This window comes from Polypterus senegalus, chromosome 18 (genome assembly GCF_016835505.1).
Source record: "Polypterus senegalus isolate Bchr_013 chromosome 18, ASM1683550v1, whole genome shotgun sequence".
Taxonomy (NCBI): domain Eukaryota; kingdom Metazoa; phylum Chordata; class Cladistia; order Polypteriformes; family Polypteridae; genus Polypterus; species Polypterus senegalus.
In genome coordinates, this window is record NC_053171.1 from 51,311,898 (window position 1) to 51,324,781 (window position 12,884).

At 40.0% G+C, this 12,884-nt stretch overlaps 1 protein-coding gene across 2 annotated transcripts in view; it reads left to right on the forward strand.

The window, feature by feature from the left end:
• The window catches only part of LOC120518319 (cysteine-rich motor neuron 1 protein-like), a 165,653-nt gene that overhangs the window by 79,910 nt on the left and 72,859 nt on the right, over window positions 1-12,884 (forward strand). The gene's annotated exons all lie outside the window — the stretch shown is intronic.

Below are 12,884 nucleotides of genomic sequence, written 5' to 3' on the forward strand. Positions count from 1 at the left end.
CGATGCTAAAAATAAAATACATTCACAGCAGCTTCTCACAACGCAGGGCAGCAGGACCTCTTAGCCATCCCTCCTGGCAGACCTCGTGTATGTCGCTGAAGTTTGTGAGTCTCCTTGGTTGGACACGATTTTTCCGTTTCTTTGGGATTGACATCACGGCTATGTGATGGCCACTCCAATATTTTCACCTTGTTGTCTTTGAGCCATTTTTCTACATCTTTGGGGGTATGGTGAGCATCAGTGTCTTGCTGGAATACAAATGTTTGATCATGTTTGAACTTTCTGACTGATGTCTTGAGATGTTGCTCCAGAATTTCTTTCCTTTCTCGTGATGCCATTTATTTTCTAAAGTGCCCCTGTCCCTTTAACTCCCACATTACGAAGCTGCAATTGCCATGCTACATAGTTGGGATAGTCTTTTTTGGCTTAAAAGCCACCCTTCTTCTTCCATGATCATTATGTATGTTCAAACAATTCCATTTTTATTTCATCTGACATTAGAACACTCCTGCTGATTAGCTGCAGACTTCAGCCTTGCTTTTTTTTTTTGGTCACTCTTGGAGTTGGGGTTTCTTTATTGCACAATAACCATTCAGGCCATGACACTAATGGACTCTCTTAAAGGTGGATGTAGATGTTTTGGTGCCAAGTTCCTTTGTTTATTCAGGTTGTTCATCACTTGGAGTTCATTTTTGCCTCCTTCCTCTATGATGCAGTGCCTTTGTGGTCATTAGATAGTTGTATTTGTGTGTAGTTCTTTGTACAAAAGCTTGTGGTTCCTTCAATTGTTTGGAAATTGCTCCTAAGGAGGAACTGGATTTGTGGAGGTCCACAGTTTTATATTCTAAAGTCTTGGTTGAATTGCTTGGATTTTTCCAAAGGCAACAAATGCACTGGCTCTAAAGGTAGGTAGGCTCTTTATCAAGACACACACACTTAACTCAGAAAGGCAACTGCCCAATCAGAGGCTAGGTTAATTGATGATTGATCAAAGGCCATGAGTCTCTGTTCAGTCATGATCAATAAAAGGTGAGTGTTGGTGGTCTCCTTGGAGGCGAGAGGCTAAAATGATTGACAGTTCACATACTGTAAGTTAAATAGAAGCTTGTGGGCTTCTGAATAGGGGGGCTTAGGCATATACCTGTATATACGCCCCTAACATACAGAAGTCAGTCCAGCAGGTGTTTGTGTAGATGGACGCTGTCTAAACAAAGTTTAACAAGAAGGGCTTACATGATGGCCCTTTATTAGGAGTGAAGGGCACACAATTTAGGAGAAACTTAACATATAAGGAAAAGAGATCGGGAATAAAAAACCTGCATCAAAATGTGTATTTCAGATAAGTATTATGTGTTCTATTAAGAGCATTGTCAAATTATGAACGACTTTATGTCAAGCAGCTTTGTCCCTCATACTGACTAGAGTTGTGAGTATATAAAAAGTGTTTACTTAAATACTTATTTTTAAACGCTTACATTAATTACAAAAAGACTTCAGTAGAGCTGCAAATCAGAAGGTGCATAGCCTGGTGAGTGCTGTCAATTCAAAATGAGTATCACACTGTGAATTTCACAAACCAGTGGTCGTTTCTTCAATAGGTCAGCATTGTTACTTGAATGTGTTCCTGGAATTGACATCTCTCAATGTTCTAAGGTCACCTTTAGGATATTGTGGGCCCTCTGTCCTGATTTCCCCCAAGCCTTGGCCTTATAGTTGTTACTTCACTAGCCGTTCTGCTGTGGCATCTCCACCACTCTCGCTCACCCTAACTCATTTGTGCAGGCGACTCTCAGCTGCATCCCCCTTTGGCTCCTGCATTTTTTGTAGTCTTGTTTTGTCTCTCTTTCTGCTGTTGTTGTACACATACACTTGTTAGCCTTGAGAAGGAGCCTCCATGTCTGATAGGTTCACTCGTCCTAATGTGGTATAATCCATCTGCTTATAAATTCATAAGATGATAATAAAAAATATGACCTTCCAGAAGTGTAATCTTTTTTTGGTTCTCCAGTGAAAAATGTTTATGGTTTTGAGCAAACTGTGATCCTTTTAGATGAATACCATAAATAAGGGCTGGCTATTGTCATAAAATACACATTATTTGTTTTACGTTCTGCTGTTAATTTCAAGACCCCGATGTGTTTCATGTTATTTCTGTGAGTAGCATCCACACAAAGGTTTTCAGTATAGTTTACAGAACTCGACAAATCAGGAGGTTTAGAGTTACTGAGCTGTCATATGATCACGAACGATGCAGCAGCTACTGCTGCTGCCAGCCTCGTGTACATGGCTGCTCTGACACTGCTTGATTCTCTGTGATTCTGTATAGTGTGTAGCCGGGACATAAACATTTACTTGTACACAATCTGATGTAGTCGAATGAAGAGGTTCATTTGTGATATTTGAAGCAGGATACTCTGTGTTTTGTGCATTTTCTGATAATATGGCATATTCCAAACACTTCACTAAGCACAGTTCTTGTCTGTATGTGTATCTTCCCCCAGAATCTGAATTCTGCACAGGTTAGATGTCCCACTGTGATTGCCGTATATACTTGCTTTTAAGTTCTCCTGCGGATAAGTCGGGATTTCATTTTATCGTATGATTTCCGGTATTTTATAATGTCGGTCGTATAAGTCAAATGTGGAAAACACCCGCTATTGGTCCAAGAGATTGTTATGCTAACACCCACCTGAGATAATAACCACGTAGCACACGGCCTTTTTTTTAAGTATTGTGCCTACGTGACCACACAGTAATACCTGAACTATTCCAAGGTGACGTTTGCATTGATTTGTGTTTTTTGTATCTCACACCCTCATACACCTTTATCGTAAGAGCATCCCTTATGTACCATGGAGCGTTTGATCGGAAGAAAATATGAAGCTGTTTTTTTATTAAATGTTGTTGATGTAGCGAAAGAAATTGGTAACTGCACTGCTGCAACAAAATTCGATGTCTCTGAGAAACTGATAGGAGATTGGGGGAGGCAAGAAGATGTAAAAAAATGTAAATGTCTCATTTTTGAACGGGCGTATAACTCGGGGTTTGATTTTATGATCGATTTTTTCGGCTTATACGTGATAATATACGGTAACTGGAATTAAACTGAGTCAGTGATGGTCTCATGCCCAACCAAGGTTAACTGGCATAGGCTCTTAAAGATCCTGAGAAGATCCTGAAAAGGCAGGGGCTGGCGCAGCTCTAAAGGCATTCTGCCAAACTTCATAAGAACACATTTGCAAAGTATAGGTTTGTCTGTGAAATGTATTTTAGGATAAATTATGGACCTGCACACATTGCTTATGAGGTACCAGAGTTTTCACAAAGACTTGTTGATTTGCAGTCCGTCAGTATAGTTCTATGACGTATGTGTTCTTTTTGTAGTCTCTTGGCTGTATGGAATTTTTGTGGCTCAATTATTAAACTCTTTTAGCCAGAAGTACATCACTATTTATAATGGTAACTATTAGAAAATTACAGTGGCATTTTGTTGAATTAGAAACTGACAAAAACTAAAGATTATATATTGATTTTAGTATGTACGATATTTAAACTCGAAACAAGAGACATATTTTATCATCCGTACACAGGCCTGTACCACGTATGAAATGCAAATTCATTCACTCTTGCACAGGTGTTCTCACGTGGCCAGCTTGATGTTGTTATATTATGTGACGTAACACAGAACATCATAAACAGACATCAGCCAACGACCTGTAATACACTCCTAAAACTGAAACTGCATTCTATATTCCAAGTGTGGTGTGATAATATAGTGAAAAGAAGTTCTATACTTTAGCACTTAACCGATGTTTTTGAAGTATGAATTATATGGTGTAAGCAGAGAAAGCTGCAAGGCAGGTACAGTGGATTCAGACAGTGTTCACTTTTCCACATTTTGTTCAGTTTCAACTTTGTGCTAAAATCATTTAAATTATTATTTTTTTTCCCCATTCAACTGACCCTCAATACCCTAGAATGACCAAATGATCACAGCAGTTTAGGATTTTTTTTTTCAAATTTATTAAAATTACAAAACTGAAACATACCATTGACATAAGTATTCAGACCTTTTACTCAGCGATCCACTGAAGACTCTCTGGCGGTGACTGTGGCCTGGAGTCTCCTTGGGTCTCACATGACAAGCGTCACACACCTGGGATTTTTAACATTCTTCTCTGCAGATCCTTTCAGGCTCTGTCAGGCTCATTGATGGACTGCTGTTTTCAGTTCTCTCCAGATATTTTTGGCTGGGTTCGAGTCTGGGCTCTGGCTGGACCACTCAAGGACATTCACAGAGATGTCGCTATGTCAATCCTGCCTTGACTCTGTGAACCTTGGTTCCAGTCTCAAGACCAGAGCACTCTGCAACAGGTTTTCATTAAGGATTTCTCTCTACTTTCCCCCCCAACCCTGTCTAGTTTCCTAGTCCCTGATGCCACCACCTCCATGCTTGACTGTTGCACAGGTGATGAGCGGTGCCTGGTTTCCTCCACACATGACACTCACCTTGGTTTTATTAGACCAGATAATCTTGTTGTCGAGAGGTATTTAGGTGCCTTTTTGCAAAATCCAAGTGGGTTTCCATGTGTTTTTTTACTGAGGAGGAGGTTCTGTCCAGAGGTGGATAGAGTAGCCAAACATTGTACTCAAGTAAGAGTAGCATTACTTCAAAATAATATTACTCAAGTAGAAGTAAAAAGTAGTCATTCAAAAACTTTCTCAAGTAAGAGTAAAAAAGTATTTGGTGAAAAGACTACTCAAGTACTCATTAACTGTTTGATAATAATAAATGATTTATTTTTTAGAAATTTAATAAGATAGACAAAAATATAAAATAATGTGCAAATTCTACTTCCAAATAGTAAAATAAAAAAAATTAGCAAATATAAATCACATCTTTACAAAATAAAGATGCACAAATAACACAAAGTTCCAGATCTCAGTTTTCCACAGCAAAGCTTTTGAAGCCGTCACCTACAGTAGGTAACATATATGTTTGAACAGTGCAAACTACTTACAGTGACGAGATATCCTGTACACTGACACTATAATACTGCATATGCACTTTGTAGTGCAGCGGCTTCAAAAAAAAAAAAGTTAATCAGATAGTTGGAGCGAGTCGCACCTGCACGTGCAATTGCTTTATTAGCTTCCTGCAGCGTGTGATTAAGGCCCACGGGGACGGGAGTGTATATATACAGGTCAGCACAAAAAAGATGGGGGAATCAAAGAAAAGGAGAAAAAACATGAGGTTAAAAGACATGAAAGGCAGGCTTGGGAACGACGATCTGGTTCTTGCAGTGAAGCTGTGACCATTTAGCAGTGAACAGGAGCCCCGCATGACTAAAAAGTCTCTCACAGGCTGCAAGACGCAGGAAGTTTGTGTGTGGTCATGTGACTGCAAGGCTATGTCTGATTGGTGAAACAGTCATGCAGTAGATCCACTGGCAACTTCTCTCTTGCAAAAATATAATTTAAAGTATAAATGGAAAAAAGTAACGATTTGAGTGTTGCCCAATATAGCGAAGTAAGAGTAGCGTTTCTTCTTCACAAATGTACTCAAGTAAAAGTAAAAAGTATGGTGCAGTAAAACTACTCTTAGAAGTACAATTTTTTTAAAAATGTACTCAAGTAAATGTAACGGAGTAAATGTAACTTGTTACTACCCACCTCTGGTTCTGTCTCCCCACTGTGTCATAAAGCCCATATTGGTGGAATGTGGCAGTGATGGTTGTCCTCCTTGGAAGTTTCTCCCATCTTCACACAGGTTCTCTGAATGTCAGGCTGAGAGACCATTGGGTTCTTGGCCACCTCTTACCTCGGTCCTTCTCCCAAGGTTGTTCAGTTCAGCTGGGCAGCTACATTTACATTTACAGCAAACTTGTTCCACTTAAAAATGATGGAGGTGACCATGCTCTTGAGAGGCTTCAGTGCTGCCAGAATTTTTTGTAGGCTTCTACAGAACTCTGTCTTGACACAATGCTTTCTTCAAGCTTTGCAAAAAGTTTCATCAACCTCATGGCTTGGTTTTAGTTACCTGTGGAGCCTTCTCTAGACAGGTGTGTGCCTTTCCTTATCAGTCTAATCGATTGAACTGAGCACAAGTGGACTCCAAACAAGGTGTAGAAACATCCCAATGAGGAGCAAAACGAATGTTATGCACCCGAGCCAAAGTAAAGGGTCTGAATATGAGTGTCAATGTAAAAATTGCCAAAATTCCAGAAATCTGTTTTTGCTTTATCATTCTTAGGTGTTGAGTGTTGCTTGGTGAGAAAATAAAATAAATTTAAATGATTTTAGGACAAGACTGAAACGTAACAAAATGTTAAAATGTGGAGGCATCTGAAGACTTTTGGAAGGTGGTGTATACTCCTTTGTTGAGGCCTGTACTGCTGGGGTAAGCACCCAAACAAAGACCTTAGGAAGATTCAGGAAAGGCATGGGTGGATGCACCTCTAAAGGCAAATTAAACAAGAACACATCCGTAAAGTTTAAATGTATTTAAAGATGAATGATGGACTGGTTCACATCACCATGAATACTTTCTGAAGGCGCTCATGTCTGATAGTTGTAACAGCTTTACAATTAATCAGTACCTATAAAGTATAATATGGGGCAGCATGTTGGCACAGTGTTTAGTGATGCTGCATACCACACTCAGTCTTTGCCCTTCATACATTCAGTGTCTTTGTGATATTTTTTTGTTTGTTTTTCTCTCCTGGGTATCCTGGTTTTCATTCATATTCCCAAAAATGTTCAAGGTAAGTGAACTGGCGACTCTAAACTGGCCACAATCTTGCATCCATTGCAGCCAAGGTAGGCCCCATCCCCACCATGATTAGGATCAAGTGGGTTTGACACTCAATGTCTCAGTGAAATAACTGCTGAACACTAAGGCCGAGATTATACTTCATGTGAGGTGACACCTGCGCCTGTGGACGCCACTGCTACGCAAGCTTTGTACTGTTTATACTTGCTCACGTACTTTACTTAAATCTGGAAGGTTCCACCAGGTGACAGTGTAAGATATCATCATGGTGAGAACAGGTTCGGCGTCACTGTGTTGTGAATTGCCTGAAACACCTATTAAATTCTGAGGACACCTTGCCACGATATCTCTGAAAAGGATGGAAGTTTAATGATTATATCCATCAATCTGGGGATGCACCCATTCCTGCAAGCATCGGGCGTGAGACAGAAACAAAATCCCAGGATGGGGCATCAGCTCATCGCAAGGTGAACACAAGCACACACATCCAACTAGCGCCATTTTATTGTCACCAAACCCCCAAAACGTCATGTTTTTGGAAGAAAAACACACTGTGGATATCCACAGGAAAACATGCAAACTCCAGGCAGGGAACACCACTGACGTGACTCCCTGCGAGGCAGACCGTGCTGCCACAACATGTGTAATTATTATCAGTTTTCATTATTTAAATGAAGTTAACGACTTATCTGTGAAATGTAACTACATACTTTAATGCATTTCATCATGAAAGTGATATCAAGTATAAATCTAAGGATTCTAAATGTGCACAGAGCTGAAATATCATACATTTAATGTGTTCTGTGATCAGATCAGGAGGAAGCCCCAGAAGCACTTAGTGATTAACAACTGGGTCAGTTTTAAGATGACGTTTACGATAGTCTACATTTAATGATAAAGTAAACTACGAGGTTAAAGTGGACATTTTGAGATTTATGCTGAAATATCCACTTTAATAATACACCTTTTTACCATGTCCTTAATTTTATTCTCTGTGGCTCAAATGCGCTGCAATACATTGTGATGTTGTTGTGAAGGTGCAAAATAAAAAGAAGATGGTATGTGAGACCTTTAAAATGTATCGTGTCATTATGATGGGGAATATGCGACGCTTGAATATAAAAGCACCACCAATGCATTTGTATGTTGGCATTTTACTTCACCACATCAAACCATTCATCAAACACTGAAGCGCGTACATCGATCCCGTAGGATCCACAAAGCAGACAGTAAACAGAGAGTCTGACGTCATATTCCGACTTGATCACACTGCACCTCGCGACTTTTTGCTGGTACTGCAACTCCCGCATGTGTCACATTAATTTCTGAGGATGTGCTCAGAGGTCACATCAGATGAACGTTGGGAATGCATGTCAGCCATAATGCATGCGAATACACGTTCTGAGCGTGAATTATGCCCAAAAGATGGCACTTAAATAGCAGCCAATTGGGCCCACATGCAAACAAGAAGCTTTGAGAGTACGCTGTTGTTGTATCTGCTCATTAGGAGAGCTGTGACAAAGCACTCACTATTTTTAAAGCTGAGCTGCTCAAGCAGACTACAGGAGTGTAACTCGATCTTATAATCTGACACCCGTTCCCTGTGTGTTTTGGTTCGAAAGTGAAAGTAAATCCTCACTGGTTTTATTATCAAGAGAGTAGTGATGGCGGTATTCTCTGCTGTCTTGACAAGAGTTAATCTGATAATGGATGGCAGACTTTATCAATTTCTTCAATAAATAAAGGATGCCAAACCTACATGATTTAGAAAGCTGATATCCTCCAGTGGGCAGACAGCTTCAGGCTTCACTAATATACTGCTGTAAGATCTGTGCCCTGGAGCACAGTATGGATTAGTATAACTAAAAATAATAAATAACTTGATCTTTGAGGGAGCAGATTTTGAACTCCGTGTGTGAAGCACCAGTTAGCACAACTATAAAGTTTTCCTCATCTGTTTCAAAACTTATCTGTATCATCTTACGGAAATCCAAATGTCAGAGCTTACAAATATGTCCTCTCTCAAGTTCATATTGCATTGCAGAATTAGCCTGCAGATGAGCTGCGGCTTGAATCATCTAAAAGTCAGCATGGGCAGCAGAACAGGTACTTAGAAACTAATAAACAGCCGTGCAAACAAAAGCCCAGGACTCAAATAGTTTTTTAGATTATTCAGCAGTTCTGCTTTTATAATCAGTATTCTAGTTTTACACATCCCTTAAACAAAGTAACCAAGCAAGCCACCATTTAACTTGCTGGAGTTTGTAACTTGGGTGCAGTTTATAGTATAGAAGCCATTGTTTTTATATTCACATTCTTGTCAGATGCCAACAACAAACAACAAGGCATCAGCCAATAGATGGAGCCGTAGTCTTTACCCTCCAGGTCCTTATATTGTCTGCTGTTCTTCTTCCTCATGGTGTACTGGGATTTCTTTTTCCATACAGTGACTACACAATCTGTCAGATTTCAATTATCCTTATCACAGAATAACATTTAATAAACAGCCATACTTGTACACACACATGGTTATGCAGTGGCTAAAGTGGATAAAAAGAACTGGTGGCACTCCATGTTGTTTTGGCTGAAGACTGTTAAAGCAACTTCAAATAACGCCAGGGGTGCGTGGTACCCCTTGCAGGTCTGAAATACAGAAACTGTTTGGGGGGGTTTGAGATGTGCGCTGATACATAGGGCCCCCATTGGATATGCAAAAGCTTGGTGACATTACAGATTTGTAAATACAGGCTGGCTGGGTCTTCAACTGATGGCTTTCATGAGTACACAGACAGTAAGTGCCAGGTACTCATAAGGGCAAAACGGAGAAGTGCTGGTACAAAGTACGCTGTTCTGGAATTTAGAAAAGGCTAATGGTTCAAATTCCAATAGGATAAGGCAAAAATGACACAAAAATGGGTTAGCGTTAGCTCTGTAAGAGTTCTTGAGTGGCCCTGCCAGAGTCTTCATTTGATCCCAATTGAACATCTCTAGAGAGACCAAAAAATAGCTCTCCACTGATGGTCTCCATCCAATCTGAAAGAACCTGAGAGGATCTGTAGAGAAGAATGGCAGAAAATCCAGGTGTATGAAAATTGTTGCTTCAGACACAAGAAGACTCCAGGCTTCTGAATAGCAGAAAGAGGCCGCACCTGGCTGGTAGGAGGTCAAGACACATTGTTGCCAACAGAGGATAGCAACTGGCACTAGGCCGAGAGAAATTGCACCATATTGCTCTTTTTAAACATTAGAATTGATAGGAGGTGACTACACCAAGCAGTCTGTTGTTTAGGAGAACACAGTGCAAGAGTGAATGGAGGAGGACTGTGTGACCTTTTAAGAGATGTAGCAGAAAAACAACATCGTCCACCAGGTGACAGACAATATGGTCTGGAGGGACTGTGACTTTACAGAAATGGGATGGCATATTGTCAGGAGCCATGTAGAAACATTAGACCCCAAGACTGGAGTTCCTGAGGGGGTCAAAGCTAATCGTTTTTTTTAAAAACTAGTGTAGTGTTAACTCAAAAGAATGAGATGAAGAAGTACATTATTAGATCACATAATTGATGAAGTCATACTATTAGCTAGGGCAGGCATGTCAAACTTACTACCATTGGTGGGCCGCTTCGATGGCCATACGTGCGTCAGCGGGCTGCACTGTAACAAATATTATTATACAATTATACAAAGTTACTGTAGCTTTCTTTCCAATACTAAAAACTTTAAAAAATGTAACACTTAAAGTTTAAAGTTTAAAGAAAAGCAATTTATTTCCATACAATCTCCGTGCAACAACGTACAATTAGAGCCTTAGCCTCTTAGCAAAGTCCTTATATTATTATCTTATATTCATTATATTATATTCATTATATTATATTCATTGCTTATATAGGAGACTTACAGTGTGAGATTTATTTCTTTTGTCCCGACACTTGGCAACTCTTGTTAATAACCAGTTTGTCAATATCAGACTTGAAATCTTGTGCAGCTGCAACTTTTATGAGGGATGAAAGGTGCTCGACAGTAAGTCTTGAGCGATGTGGGGTTTTGGTAGCTTTCATTAACGAAAACAATTGCTCACAAAGGTAAGTGCTTCCAAACATACACAGTACTTTCGATGCCAACTTATGGATCTGCACATACGAGGGTGGCAGGTAAGCATACAAGCCTGGCACACCAACTTCGTTGTATTTTGCCATCAGAATAGAATCTGACTGCAGTTCAGTCGATTCCATTTGTATATTCTCAGGTGCATTCTCAACGTTGTAAGAGTATGGTGATGTAAACAGCACAAAGTCCTGTTCGTGTGAACTGAAATCGCGAAAATGCTCACTGAATTTATTGCTCAGTAATACATGTTGGAAAACAAATCCTCCAAAAATCTAATATTACTTTACTAAGTTTACTTCAAAGTTAATAGTGTAAAATTAGCCGATATGCAAAAAGCCCCCTTACCTACACTAATTATACAAACTCAAAATCACAAAAATCTGTTAATAAACAACTCACCACCTTTCACGTCCACTTCAGATCTTCAGCTGTAGTCTGCACTAACTGTTCGTTACAATACTAGCACAAAATTACATAAAACTAGAGCAAAAAAACGTGAAAATATGCGAGCTATTACTACTCATGATGGTCAGTTCTGCCCAGTGGCCAGTCTCAGCAGCCCAGCCAGTAGTGTAGTCCAGTGGTCCGCAACCTTTTTGACACCAAAGACCACTTTACTAGAAGCAAATTTTTCCAGAGACGGATGGGTTGTTGGAGGTTTGAGTTTATGGGGTGATTATGGGAGGGTTTGTTGGGTAGTTTCATACACAATTTACAACACATTTCTATTATTATTAAGTTATAATATAGTAATAGAAATTATACAGCATACCATAATGCAGAATCAGTGAGAGCCCTGAGCTTGTTTTCCTGCAACCAGACGATCCCATCTGGGGAGGATGGAAGACAGTGACACGTGAAGTGTGTTGCTTATCTTCAGTCTACTCCGTGATCTCGTTTTGGTTGCTGTCACTGCAGAAAATGTGCATCACAAAGATAGGATGTTGGAAATGGAAGCAGCTTCAATAGCTTCTTTCGCGTTAAGTTTAATCTTCTCCTATCTACAAGTTATGCTGACGAGAATTTTTCTGAGCATTTCCTTGCGATAATACATTTTCAGGGTGTGAATGATGCCCAAATCCAATGGCTGAAGCACTGACGTGCAATTGGGTGGGAGGAATTCAACGTGAACATTATCTAAATGCGGAAGCATGTTGTGGTCAGCACAGTTATCCTTTTCTTCTTCTTCTTCATATTGTGAGGTTTCTGAACTCTTTTGGGTTCTGGGATCCCCCCCCACCTAACGGGAACGACACGCTGAAGTGCGTCCCGAAGCGCTATTGCCACGTGTAAGATTGTCCCAAGAGAGTTTAAAAACATCATATATTCTTGAATGAGTGGCACATTAATAGAAATGTTTCTTGAACAAGCATCACTGCAACCACATTAAAACGGCTTTTTCGGCGTCTTCAAATGCAGCAGTTCGCATACGTTTGCAACCCGAGATTTTTCTTCTTTTTTGCATATAGCAAGTATGCCGTTTCTATAGAAGGGTGACTATGAGTTAAATTCCAATGGATGTTTTTCAAATGTTGACGAGCAATAAGGAAAAGGTATCACTTAATACCACACAAAACAAAAACAGCAAAAAAACAGTACGAGGAATGTTCGAAGAAAGAACATTTTTTACAATGTTTCTGTTTGGGGATCATTGTGAAAATGTCCACAACTGAGCTGTGACCACAGAACTAACTGCTCTGTGGATGATTCATTCAAGCATTTCAAGGTCACTTCGTTGTAATGAATGTATCTGCTGCTGAATGTACTTCGTAGTAACGAGATTTCTGTGGACTCGTGTCATATGGGGAAACTGTCAGAAACAAAAATACTTTGTTGTAATACTCTCTCACCGCGGTCTCTCTCCTATTTCTGCGCCGCTGCAAAGCCCCGCCCGCCTAGCATTCTGAAGTGTCCTCAGTGAAGGGGGCAGCCTTTTTGCTGTAGCCCTTCACTGAGTGAGTCTCTGTTGCTGGCAGTTCTCTCACGACTTGGTAATGGTCCG